Consider the following 14103-nt stretch of genomic DNA (forward strand, 5'->3'; position numbering starts at 1 on the left):
ATCCCTGGCCTCCACCCTCCAGATGCCGGTAGCATACCCCGTCCCCTCAAGTTGTGACAACCACAAACACCTGCAGACGTTGTCCATGTCCCTTGGGGTCAGAATGGCCCCAGTTTAGAACCACTGATGTAGGTGATTCCCGAAGGAGAGGGAACCTTCCTGAGCGGAAGTCTGAGACACCTTGCCCAGTGAGGAGCTGCCCAGACCTGCTCCTTACTCCTATAATCATTATTGGTTTAATACATCAGCAGAAGGCAGCTATTTATAGCTTCTGGCCAAATATTTTACTCTGACAGGCTGTCACTGACAGGTTGCCAAACACTGGAATTTTCTTAAGTGGGGTGTGGAAAGAGAGAACAGGGTAAGGCCCATCCTCTGTGAAATATGAATATCTTTTTTTGGGAGGTTGTCGTCTTGGAGACAGCACAACAGCTACTAAGAGGTGCCTGGGGTCATGCCAGGAAGACAGAACAGGCAAAAAATAACAACAACAAAAGCTGAAATGAAAGACGTTTTTTCTTAGCAGGATGTGGGGAGACATCACTCTTAATAAATCAACAGATACAAACTCCAGGAAGGTGTTCACCTATTTTGGCACAAGCCACAGAGCTGTGGGTGGAGATGGTTGGAATATCTTCGGTGTGCAGGGAGGTAACCCCGCGGGTCATCCCTTTGGCCTCCAGATGCTGGGGCCATCTATCAGCCAGGCAGCAGCCCACAGGCAGGTGGAACTCTGATGAAGTGCGTTGGCTCAAACATGGCAAACAGTGTTCGGTGTTGGCACAAACCACCACCCTTGCTTTTCTTTTATGCTACGACACTCTTTCATGTCAGGGAACTGAGTCTGAGTGAGGCTCCAGTGGCCGTGATGGACTCAAGGTCCAGGGCCCCGGGAGAACTGCGGGATTGTTTTTTTCCTCGCTGAGGCGTTAAAGATTGGTTTGTGAAGCAGTGACTGAGGCATTACACATTAATGGTTGCACAGGGACTTTGATTCCATGTATCTCACGCTGACGTAGAAACTGGAGCTGTTATATAAGGTGTTGACTCGCTGCCCTTTCATGCAAGCCCCCCTCATCACATCATGTACCTCCCGGGGCCTGGGGGTGGGGAGAGTTGGGGGGTGGGGAGAGGGGGAGTGAGGCCTGCAGAGCTGCAGAGGCGGGACAGCTGAGGAAAGGCCTGAGGTTTGGGGCAGCGCATGTTAGCACAGCTGCTGAGAGGACGTCTGCCTGCAATAGTGATAACCACCTGACTGCTCTCACCTTTGATTTCTGTTGGCTGCCTTCAGATGTGGGGAGCCAGCTGGGGGCCTCTGATGAGAAAATCAAAGATTGGAGGCAACAAACAGGTTGTCGATACCACACGCTCCTCTCTGACACTGAAAGAGAAACTCTGCTGAGATGCAGCTGGACTTAGCAAGGCCCTGTTGCATCAGGAGCAAACATGGGAACAAGGGCAAGAATGACATGAAATACAGTTTCTGCCCTGATGCACAGGTGCTGAAGGAAGATTTTGCACTTCTAAGGACGAGTCTGCAAAATAGGTACTGAAGGGGACGTGGGATCTGGGTGAGGGCAAGGTGGCCGCACCCGCGATGCGGGGACCCTCTGACCAGGACTGAGGGGCCCAGAGGAGAAGGAGGCTATGGGCACAGATCAGTTCTGGGGTGACAGTCCACCCTGGATAGCCCTGCAGACTCTTCCCTGCTCTCAGTCCCTCAGCCTTGCTCCCAGATGGGGCTGAGGGGCTCCCCTGGAGCAGCCCGGGGGAGGGCAGAGCTGGCCGGGACAGACATTCTCTTCCTCAGGAAAGCAGCCGGGTGACTCACAGATTCCAGGCAGGGAGCGCTGCACGTCTAGACTCAATTCTTGCTGTGATGCATGCAGGCTGCCTCCACACAGTTAGCAAAGTCCCTCTGTTCGGGCCTCATGGGGCCACACCCAGCACTTAGTTACCCCAAAGCACACTCAGCAGACAAAGCCCTGGAAAATGGGAGGAAAGAATTGGAAATAATTTCATATTTCAGAAAAAAATATTGAAGTGTTCATCATGGGAAAAATCAGAACGTTGTTAGTGTCTTTACACCTTGTATGGCCAGGCAGTTTCTCACTTCTGCGTGTGCTGGGGCCACCATAGCCCCTCCTGCCCTCTCCGTCCTGCTCTGACCCTGGCCCCTGATGATAAGGCCACCTTCCCCTGCTCAGCAAGGGGTCTGGAACAACGGCCACATGCCCAGTCCCCTCCATGGTGCTGGAAGGTCTTTCTAGGGAGGTGTTGGGATCTTGCCGCAGCCCTGTGGATGTGAAGGTCCTGTAGTTGTTTCTAGAACGTGCCCTTGAAGGCAGACGTAGACTCTGGCAGCCAGTGCAGGACCCTTCTCCCCACCTTGTGCCCCAACACCCACTTCCCAAGGGAGCAATTAATTAACGATAGTCCTGATCACCAGAGGGAATATCTTACTCTGCAGCATCCCATGATGATTCTCCTAATGAGAGAAACGATGGGAAGCTGAGACCAGGGCTGCTGCCCTCTTCCCAGAAAGGGCAGAGCTGCCATTTGCTGACCACCCTCCTGTCCCAATGGGCCCTCCTTCCCCTTTAGGACACTCTCTCATCCTAGGAGCACCTCCCTGACCCTGTGACTTTCTGTGTCCCCCAAGTGCGATGAATCTTTGTCACCTTGCTTCTGTGCCTGAGATTTAACCGCCCTCTTTTCGTTCTGTCACTGCCTGGCTGAATGATGGGGTATCTGACAGGGCAATCTGGTCTCTTCTTCCGGTTCCCAAGTACAAGATGCACCTTCAGGGCTGATGACCCTGTTCATACCCCGGAATGAGGAGTAACTCCCATCAGCTCGCAGGGAAAGACAAGGCTGGGAGATACTGCCCTAAGGGGGAGAGCTCTTGGGGAGAGCCAGCCTCCTAAAGTTAGCCCATGTCCTGACCCGCGTCCAGTATCCCCCCAACAGAGCCAGGTGACAGTATCTTCTGGCTCCTCTGTTCCGCATCGGCTCACCAGGCGGAGGAGGGGACTCCAGCCAAGCAGAAGGCAGCGTGTGGTTCCTGGCTTTGGCCCTCTGTCAAGATTCCTTCCAGTCCACTTGCTCCCCGGTTGCTTTTTTTTTTTTTTTTTTGCGGTACGCGGGCCTCTCACTGCTGTGGCCTCTCCCGTTGCGGAGCACAGGCTCCGGACGCGCAGGCTCAGTGGCCATGGCTCACGGGCCCAGCCGCTCCGCGGCATGTGGGATCTTCCTCGACCGGGGCACGAACCCGTGTCCCCTGCATCGGCAGGCGGACTCTCAACCACTGCGCCACCAGGGAAGCCCTCCCTGGTTGCTTTTAATCAGTCAAAGCCCAGTGTTCCAGATGAGAAAGGAGTGGGGAGGGGAAGAGGCTAAAACTCTGTTCAAGTTAAAGCGGGATTTACTGTAATTGGTTGTTCATGCTGACTTCCAGCACAGTGCCTCATACACTGCGGCTCAAATTTAGTATTTCTCATCCATGTCTCATCAAAGCCTGACAGTCCCTGAGTCTCTTTTCATTTCCACAGAACCCTACTTTGGTGGGAGCGTGGCAGGGCGGGGAGGCAGGGGCTCAGTCTGGTAAGTGACTCTGGGCTCAGAGATTAACGCTGGTTAAGTGTTAGTGTACTTCCCCTGCCAGGTAAAGTGGTATGGTAGATAACTTTTGGTTTGGGCTGGCTGTGCCCTGAGTCACCTCTGGAAATTACTTCTTCCACATACCGGAAGCTGTTAGTCGAGGTGCGTGCCTGTCCCTGGCCCAAGGTCAGACACTCAAATTTTTTGAGGTTAGTCAGATCTGCCTTCCCTGGAATCCGAAATTGGAGCAAAGTCATCAAAAGGCAGAATCCAATTGGAGGTCATTCCTTATTCACAGCAGTGTGCCCAGGTGACACTGGTGAGGGATTCTTGTGTCTTAGACCCTTGATTCTGTGCTGCTTCCTGCCCATGAAGTTCCTCAGTTCCTGTCCATTTTGTCCTGGTTTCTGAGCCTGGTTTCCTAGCCATTGAGAAATTAGCTGTTTTTCCAGTAAATTCCCTTTTGGTGTAGATTAGCCAGGGTTGGTTTCTGTTGCTTACCTCCCAAGGAGCCCTAATTCACACGCACAATGAACCTGGGTTTCTGAGCATCCCTTAAGTCACACTTGGTTTCAGAATGTTGCCCCAAAGTTGAAGCCAGGGAAGTCTTTTCATTTACCCAGACTACATAGTAATCATCTCCCAGCATCCACCTCTTTAGTTGCCAAGCCCATGCTGGTTATTAGCTGACTATGGTTTCTAACCTGCCTTTTGGTTTCTTGCAGTATTCTTTTACTCAGTTCAGACTGGGCCAAATCTTTCCACCCTGTACCTGGGGAACAGACTTGCTTCCCACGTGTTCTGCTCCTTGATGCTCCTCAAACACACACTAGGGAAATGCAAACTGGGACAATATTTTTGCAAACCAAAATTGCAAAACCATAATCAAGAGCTTTTAAAACATTCTTTCTTTCTGAACTAGTAATTCAACTAATTGAGGACTTTATCCTAAGAAAATTTTCAGAGAAGCAGAAAGATGACTAAGCATATTTATTACATTATTATTTTGTAGTAGCCCAAACTTGAAGACAACTTAAATGTCTAGCAGCAGGGAAATAAACAATGGGTCTGTTCATATGATGATTTGTGATACACCCATTCAAAATCAGTTTTGTGGAATATTTAATGCTATGAGGAAACTCACACTATCTTGTGTACCAGGTGTAAAAAAACCAGGACACAAACCTGTAAGAATCATCTCAACCCATTTTATTCAAATTGGGAAGGACTGCACCAACATATTAGCAGTGGTTATCTCTTCATGGTTTAGTAGGAAACCCTCTGAGGTAAGAACTATGTCTTACTTAAAGTTATAGCTCTAATTCCTAGCTCAGGTCCAGTCATATAGCTTGCCTGGTGAAGTAATGAGGAAGTTTCTTTTTATTTTTCCATAATTTTCATTTCTTTTAAGTAATGAATGTGCATTCATGTAAAATCAGAAAAAAAACATTTTAGGCAATAAAGCTTCAGTGCATGAAGACACTATGGAGCAGAGACAGGCTGTCCAAATTGTGTCTCATCCAAACTCCTGACCCACAGACTTCCTGAGCATGATAAAATGGTGATTGTTTTATGCCACTGAGTTTGAAGTGGTTAGAGAGCAGTGGATACAAAAACATTTCTCCTTAAACTCCCTCTTTGTGAAGCCTTTCCGGATCCTTCCTGTCCTTCCCATAATTCCATGTCCTAAATTAAAATTAGTCATTCCTGTTTTCCAAAGCCCTTCTCTATACCTATATCGAAGTACTGACTCATCTTGCCTTTGGCTTTCTCCAGATGATGAGTTCCTTAAGGGAAGCAACTGTGTGAGTCACTTTTGCATCCTCAGGGCAGTGTCCAGCACATGGAATTTAACTGATGGTCCTTCTATTCCTTTTTCTATCAGTATAACGCACAAGAGAGACAAGAATTGACAGAGAAGCCAAATTTGGTGTGTGCATCAGGCTTTCATGGAGTTCTGGCTATCTCCATGCTTCTGGGCTGCAACTCAGTGCAGCAACGGGACGCACTGGGACGGCACTATGCCTGGAAACCACCCCGGTTCTTGGTTTACTCAGGCTGCCATAACAGCGGGGTGACTTAAACCACAGAAACTTATTTTCTCACAGTTCTAGAGGCTGAAAGTCCAAGAACAAGGCGTTGGCAGGTTTGGCTTCTTCTGAGGCCCCTCTCCTTGGCTTGCAGATGGCAAGTCTTCTCACTGTGTCCTCACATGGTCTTTCCTCCATGCATGCACATTCCTGGTGTCTCCTCCTCTTCTTCTTTTTTTTTTTTTTCTTGCGGTACGCGGGCCTCTCACTGTCGTGGCCTCTCCCATCGCAGAGCACACGCTCCAGACGCGCAGGCTCAGCGGCCATGGCTCACGGGCCCAGCCACTCCACGGCATGTGGGATCTTCCTGGACCGGGGCATGAACCCGTGTCCCCTGCATTGGTAGGCGGACTCTCAACCACTGCGCCACCAGGGAAGCCCTCCTCCTCTTCTTATAAGGATACAGTCCTATTGAATTAGGGTCCCACCCTTATGTCCCCATTTATCTTTACCTCTTTAGAGGTCCTGTCTCCAAATCCTGTTATAATTGAAATTGGGGCTTCAACATATGAATTTAGGGTTGGGGAGAACACAATTCAGTCCATAACACAGTGGATTCTTACACCCCCTGTAGTTTACACTCCCTGTAGTTTACACTCCCTGTAGTTGTAGATGTCAGTGAAAAGAATGAATGAGCTCAGTGATCTACATTCTACCCGCAAGTACTTTCCTGGCTGTTGCTGTTCTTGCTCCCATATCCCTTTACATGATGACCTGCTTAGGGGATAGACGTCTGTGATAACTTGTCCTTCTCCACAGCCAATGGCAAGATCTGATCTCAGGTAGCTTTTGTTTGTTTGCTTGTTTTCTGTTTGGTGCCCAAGGAAACCACAGACAAATCTTCAGTATAAGGCAGTGCTGACTGCAAAGTGACGCACGACATGCCACTGTGTACAAGTGGGTGCTCTTCTGTTGCAACCTGGTCAGTTTACAATAGCTGAATAAACAGCATCTAGAAAGGGGCTTGGGAGGGAAGCTGTCATCAGCGGTCGGAGGATGATTTAAGGACATGCAGGAATGCCAGGAGCTAGGGTGACTGGCAAGTAGTCTTTAGAACTTTTCTTCGCAAATTAATTCCTAGCAATGTCTTTTTTTGTCAATCTCTGTTTTATTGTTTTATATCACATTCCAAAAATGAGAGCGAGAGAGAGAGAGAGAGAGAGAGAAAGAGAGAGAGAGAGAGAGAGAGAGAGAGAACACAATCTTCTACTGAGTTGAATTGGACTTGGAACTATTTTACATCCATATCTGTGAGCCTCAGGTGCTGAATAAGGCATGGAGCAAATATTCAAGGTCATACACTTGCCCTTTGCAATTCAAATTAAAGCGCACCTACCTTGCAATTTTTGCCCTTGTTTTCAGCTGGTCTTTGTCATACTACCTCACTGTCAAACCAACCCTCTCCCCACCCCTCCTCCCACCTTACTCTCACCTCTTAAGGAATGAGAAAATGTTTCTTGTTCTGATTCACGCTATCACTAATGCATGCTCCACAAGAATCAATCAGCTTTCATTTTCACATAATGTAGTATGTTTACAATTACCAACCACCCTGACTGCATGGAGTGTTCTAATATTATAAAGTTCTTTATGTGAAAGTCAGTTCTGAAATACATTTTTATCTGCCAGTTGAAATTGGTAAGAATTTTGTTCCAGTCTGTAAGAAGGCTTTATCCCTGCTCAGTACTATAAAGCCCTCAAGATTTTATCTTTCTTGAATTATCTAAAGGTAGGAAGAGATTCAATTTGTTAAGAGTCCTTGTTTTTGACACAAAGACAAATATCTGCTCCTGAGCTATACTTCACAAAGCAATGATTCATTTTAAAAACCTCTCAGGATCATGAATTCTCCAGATAGAAAAAATGAAACCTAAAAAAATGAACCTAAGTCTTGCTTTCTTCATTAATTTTAGTATGTTCTCTCTCTGCTGCTTCACTTTAGAAAAGAGGTATAATTACTATCTCTATGAGTCAGACTCGTTGCCCAGCATGTTAGAAAATTAAAAAATATTTTCCCCACATCACACCACAAAGTGAGGCCATTGTTCTCATGCAGTTGCTGATGTTCATTCATTTGCCAAAATGACTATACTGGAGGCTTTAGAAGCCATAGTGATAATGAAAAACCATGACTAGAGACTTTTCCAAATGCCAATACATAAAGATAGTAACATGAACTTGATAAACTCTGATTTTCATTCTTTTTCAATTATTCGTAGATCAATAAGGGAGAGTCCGTTTCTCCCAGGCATGACGTAGCAGCAGATGCAGGCAGTTCAGAGTTGTCTTCTTAAACCATACCCCAGGTAGTTACTTAGGCGTTAGGTATGGAATTCAGTCAATGCTAATTACAGAAGGAGACTCAGTATGTGTGAATATGTTATTGACGTAAGAGATTAAGGGATAATTGTAAGTAAGGAAAACTGATGTCATGACATAAAAACTATCCAGCTCAGGAAGGAGCAGAGTATAATAAAATATCTTTACACAGTCCATTTCTTGCCTAAATGCTGTATAAAGAGATAAAGGTCAAAATACTCTTGTTTTTTGGATAACAAATGTAGTGTTTGATCCCAATGCCAAACAAAGACCACTTAGATCATCACTTCTTTCAACTCTGCCATGCTTTTCATGACTTCAAAAGGTGTTTCTGTACAGACTAACATGGAATTTACTTTGAATGAGAAATACAGGCTGCACAGTCACAGATTGTTTGGGGTAAGCAGGAGAGCTCTGCTAATACTCTCACCCAGCCCAGCGAATAGGTAGCATGTCCAGGCCTTTGCCATGTGCACCATGGGGGAAAAGCAAATGAGATGGTGCATGCCCTTGGCCAATGGTGATAGTAAGTGAAACAGAGTTTGGAAATGCCTCCAAAGTGAGGGATGCTGTTACTAATTTTTGTCTTAATCTAGGCTTTTTTGATTAAACGTATTTTTTATATTCTTCTTTTCCTGAAGCCATGAATCTATACTGAATGAATTAGTGGAGAATTCATTCAACAGGCAATATGTAACTTATGTTCTTCACCTCTTAAAGAAATTTCTTTTTTGATCCATTTCTTTGTAAATAATTATGAGTTCAACAGTTTATTAATGACACAGTCATTGGAGCTCCTGGGGTTCATTCAAAATGTGTTGGAGAATTGTTTAGTAGCGATTTGAAATCAGGTAACCAATGCTTTGTGGTCAAACACTGACTTGTTATCTGCAGAAAAGCAGGTTTTCATCTTCCTCTCTTTTTACAGTATTTAATGCAAGAAATTAACTATCTGGTACAGATGTTTCTTAATTTATCACCTCAGCATAGTGATTAGCACAAAGAGCTTAATAAATCTTTGTTGAATGAATGAATGAAGAGAAATAATATAAAGTTAAAAAGTATGGATAATTTTACTTAAAAATCAGCATTTCTTTTCAGGATTAGTTTTAGAGAGCAATGTTTGTTCTAATTTGCTATGGACTAAAAATAACCAAAAAATCAAAATAAATAAAATATATCCTGGGTATTTTCCAAACAGAAAAATATATTCTACATTAAACACTATATGGATTTGCTTCTCCCAGAAGCAGATGACTGGAGGAAATTTCTAGCTTTAACTTCTTATATTACAAAAAAAGAGAAAGGTGGTCATTGGAATAATGGTAAATGAGGCCACTTTTGTTTCTATCCTTTGGTTCCCAGACCTCTGTATTCTTCTGACACAGTGCTTTATAGAGGTCTTCAATTCAGCACATATACTGCGGGGAGGGGATGTCCCCCCATCTCCACAGAATATTTACTGCCTTTAGTTTGCTGAACTAGATATGCTAAAAGATTTACCCAGTGAAAACAACCAGAATGCTAGACAAAATAACAAAGAAAACACTTTTTAAAGGCATCAACAGATGGCACAGAAGTAAGGAATCTGCAGAAATCAAAAACAAGACAGAAGTAGCGACTTCGGGAGAGGAGAGCCAAAGCCAGCTCTCTCAATATTTCTGCCAAAACCTGGAAACCTTGAACTTTTGGGAAAATGTTTGATAGTGGAGGGGAGGAGATGAAGCCTTGGGCCCATGCAAAATTGGAAGTTTTATAGGAGACTCTCAGATAAAGCTGGAATCTCAAAGGGCTTTACCTTCAGTTCAAAGGATGAGTAAAAAATAACCCACTATGCAGGAGACAGCCATGCATCTTGATTTGATCTTTATGCTGGAGGAGAGTGGGATGAATTCTCACCTGAGAATCTGTACCTGCAGCCTGGCCCTCATGTGGCTTTTTGTATGAATTTATTTTATCTGCATCTGAAAAATTGAAAGAAGAGAATTTTAATATAAGTGCTCCAAGAATGTTTGTATAATCAAGAGCAAAGGCAAATCTTTTATGGAAGAATGCAGTCTGTACCCAGGTCTCAAAGAATTCCTATAGATAAAGTTCCAAGGAACTTAAGCTCACATAAAAACACACATAGGCATATTCTGCCCTTCCCCCCACCCCACACAAGAAAATAAATCACCATGAGCGAGAACCAGCAGAAACAGGCAGAAAAATCAGATCTGTAAAGACGATCAGACACAATAAAAAATAAGCATGTTTGGTATGTTTAAAGAAATGAAAAGTTTGTGAACAAGGAATAAGAGAATTTTTAAAAAAAATCTAGCAGATTGGAGAAAAATTGAGTAAAACTTTTAGAATGGAAAACTGCTTTATGCAGAAAGATTATGAGGCCAAATGGAGGAAAGTCTGAGATGCAAGAACAAATGGTGAGCAAAGAAATTGACGAACATTGACTACATATAACAATAATAGTCATGTCTAATTTGTGAGGTTAAACAAACAAGATAGAATTCAAATATGGTCAAAATATAATATAAATTGGAACACTGTGAAAGTTGTAGTTATAATATTGTAAGGTACTTGTATTGTTTGGGTGAAGCATCAAGAGATTAAGTAAGCATGTTAAAATGTCTGGGTAACTCCTGGGACTTCCCTGGTGGTCCAGTGGTAAAGAATCTGCCTTCCAATGCAGGGGACGCGGGTTCGATCCCTGGTCGAGGAACTAAGATTCCACATGCCACGGGGGAACTAAGCCTGTGCACCACAGCTACTGAGCTCGCATGCCTCAGCAAGACAGCCCACGTGCTGCAAACTGCAGAACCCTGAGAGCTCTGGAGCTCACACACCACAACAAGAGAGAGAAAACCCGCACGCCACAAGTAGAGAGAAGCCTGTATGCCACAATGAAGACCTGATGCAGCCAAAAAGTAAAAAATAAAATAAAATAAAATATTAAAAAAAAATGTCTGGGTAACTCCTAAAAATAGTTGTAGAGAGAATTACTTCCAAAGGGACAGAAGTAGGGCGTAATGGTGGGAATAAGAAAAAGAAACGAAAAAAGAAAATCTATTCAGAAGATGGCAAGTAAGAAAAAAAGAGAGAGAGACAGTGGAAAGCACATAATAAGATGGTAGAAATACATCAAAGGAAGAAGAGCAAAGACAGAGTCTTAAGATACTTTGCTCCAAAACAAAACAATGGGAGTCCATACACACTCTAAAATGTTCATTCACTCTATAATTTCATACTGTTAACAATGAAAAAAGAGCATAATGACTTTTGAGAACAAAAGGCTTTAATTTCAACTATCTCAAGTACAGTAGTAGTTCAGCATATCAGAGACCATTCAGCTTATCAGAGACCAATGTCTCCCATAACAGGGCTTTTAATGGGATATTGGAAGGGGCTGCATCAAGGCCTTCTGTTTTATATTAACTTTATTTAAAGTTAAAAGAAACTTTAACTTTTGAAGATCTATGTCTCAAAAATGGACTTTTATAGACAATTTTTAGGAGCACTTTTATGACTACTAAATGTAGAACATGTTTTTATTCTTATAAATTTTGACCTTTGTCTTTATCTGGAGAGTTTTATCTTGTGAACAGCTGTATAATTTGTTATTTCTCTCTCCTTCTGTACCAGTCTTAATACTCTTTTTCTCCTTTGTCTGTGTTTAAAAGAAACTGCTTTTTTAAGGCTATAGCTAGGACACCATATTCTAGAAATAAATCAGGAAGCACAGGACCTAAAGACTTAATATAGAAAATGACATATTTTAAAAAAAGAAATGTGAGGCCTATAATATTTTGCTTCTACAGGATGCTAAATCACTTCCTAGAGGGGCCTCATAAGATTGTGCAGTAGATCTTTTCTTAGGTCTGTTTTGTTATTTCCTATATGCTACTTTCTTTCCTTTGTTCTGTAATGCTTTTTTCATAGCTTCTAAGCTGTTCCTTCCTTCCTTCCTTCTTTTCTGCCTTCCTTCTTGATTGCCCACTCTCAAATGAAGCTAGATCTTTATTTCAACAGATAGGTTACAGAGACATCTCTCAAGTTTGCTCTGGGATGAGGGTAACATCCCTTCTCAGAGACAAAACTTGGGAGTGGGGGGGAAGGTGATGTACCTGGTCCCTGGCCCAGTTTTCAGCTTACAGTGCCTATTTGCCAGTCCAGGCGTTGTCACTTCCTAGCTGTGTAACTTGGGTGAGCTGCTTAACCTCTCTATGCCTCAGTTTTATCCTCTGTAAAAGGAAGCTAATAAATATGTCAACCTCATAGGGTTTCTCGGAGCATTAAATGAAATACTTTTAAAGCCCTTAGTATTGTACATTGCCCATGATAAACAATAAATATCTGCTATTATCATTTTCTTTATTATTGCTACTGCTACTGCTACTGCTACTGCTACTACTAGTACTAAACTGTTGTTACTGCTGCTACTACTACCCCTACAAGTACCGTCAGGTGTATTTCTCTACCTGGCTGCTCAGCCTCTGTTATGCTGATCCACTGCTATTTGAGAGAATCCCACTTCCTAGGGTACAGTGCATCACTGCCCATCTTTCCCTCCTCACCACCACTCAGACATGACTCCTCTTTTCTTTTAGGAATGGCCATCTCAGAATGTTCCCAGCAAAGTAGCTTGGGTGCCTTGAGGGGCAGCACCCATGTGGCACAGCAATGGGGGGCCAGGCTCTTGCTGTGACTTGGTTGTCTGTGTGCTGTGCGTATGTGACATTTCCTTTTCCATCACAGGGCTTTTAATGGGATATTGGAAGGGGTTGCATCAAGCCCTGTTAGATGCCATGCCATTTTACACTGGAAATCTACTTTCTGCTTTTAAACCAGGGACACAAAGTGTGGGCATAAGCCTGATGCCTGTGAAGACCTCCTCTTTCACCAGGCAAGGAGGACTCCATGCTTTTTTATTCATGCCCTTTTGGTGATGAACGAAAACCCCTCAATCTAACCTGCAACGAGACCCTGATCCTAACCTGCGTTAACTCAAGGAGTATAATAGCCTCATTTTTACACACATTTAGATAAGTTAGAAGATCTGAGGTAAATTATTCCCTCAGGAGTACTAGGACTAAATCCAAAGGCAGCCAAGGAAAACTGCTGAGACAACATTCTCATCATATTTTCAGGAAAGTTCAGAACCTTTACAAGAAGAGCTGTCCTGAAACTCATGATATTACATTTAGAGTAAGGTTTGTATTAAACGTTTAATGACTGAGTTTCAATACTGTATGAATATACAATTTCTTCGTTAAAAGTTTAGCTGCTTTTACACTAAGGAAGGTCAGAAGAGGCGTAAACAACAAAAATAAATAAATGGACAGTTCCTAAAGATGTTGTGGTTGAAATACAGTCAGGATCATATATTCAGTCAGGTCACATGCCCTCAGACCCAGCCAGTTGCTCACCCTTTCTGGTGTCTTTCCAACATGTGTCCCAGTCCTGGAGGGGCTGGATGGTTGCAGAGACTCTGGGCATCTGGGGGCCATTGATAATTAAAGAGTGCACCTATTAAGTTAGTATTAGAAACATTTGGGACATCGGTAATTAAAGTAGGAATAGCAATATAGATTCTATATATATATGCTATTGAAATGCATTATTACCAGTTTAAAACATCAAATTACAGATGTTTTGACAAACATTTTCAAGGGCCTTTAATACATGAGCAAAATAAATTCTCATATTGGTTGTATGACTATATTTGATCATAAATAATAAAATCAAAACATGGAAAAATATCTCTTTCCATCAAATAGGGTCATCTTTCCCTACCAATATACTGTGTCCAGGGCACAAATGGTAAACACAAGTATAATCTCTTTTCCCCAAGTTAATGTAATGTACATATCGAGAATTTGACGACATTAACAATTATTGGTTCAGAGTTCCAACCATGTAGTTACAAAGAATTTAAGCCCTCCCTGACCCCAAACTTGATCTTTGTGTCTCACATTTCCCTTCACTGCTTCTCCTACTGCTGCCAGCTGGATATTGAAGAAGAACTTTTTCTTCTTGGTGATTGCAGGTCTGCCTTACACTGCATAAAGTGGATGGGCTTGGTCGGTTCTGGGGTCTC

The 14103-nt window shown here is 43.4% G+C and overlaps 1 long non-coding RNA gene across 1 annotated transcript; it reads right to left on the reverse strand.

Moving 5' to 3' along the window:
* Nucleotides 1–576: 576 nt before the first annotated feature.
* On the reverse strand, nt 577–14103 carry LOC132424976 (uncharacterized). Its single transcript, XR_009519317.1, has 4 exons — nt 13433–14103; nt 9909–9973; nt 1832–1985; nt 577–1381 (listed from the first exon to the last, which is right to left on the reverse strand). It is a non-coding gene; the product is annotated as an uncharacterized lncRNA (long non-coding RNA).

The sequence above is a fragment of the Delphinus delphis genome, chromosome 4 (assembly GCF_949987515.2).
Source record: "Delphinus delphis chromosome 4, mDelDel1.2, whole genome shotgun sequence".
NCBI classification, from domain to species: domain Eukaryota; kingdom Metazoa; phylum Chordata; class Mammalia; order Artiodactyla; family Delphinidae; genus Delphinus; species Delphinus delphis.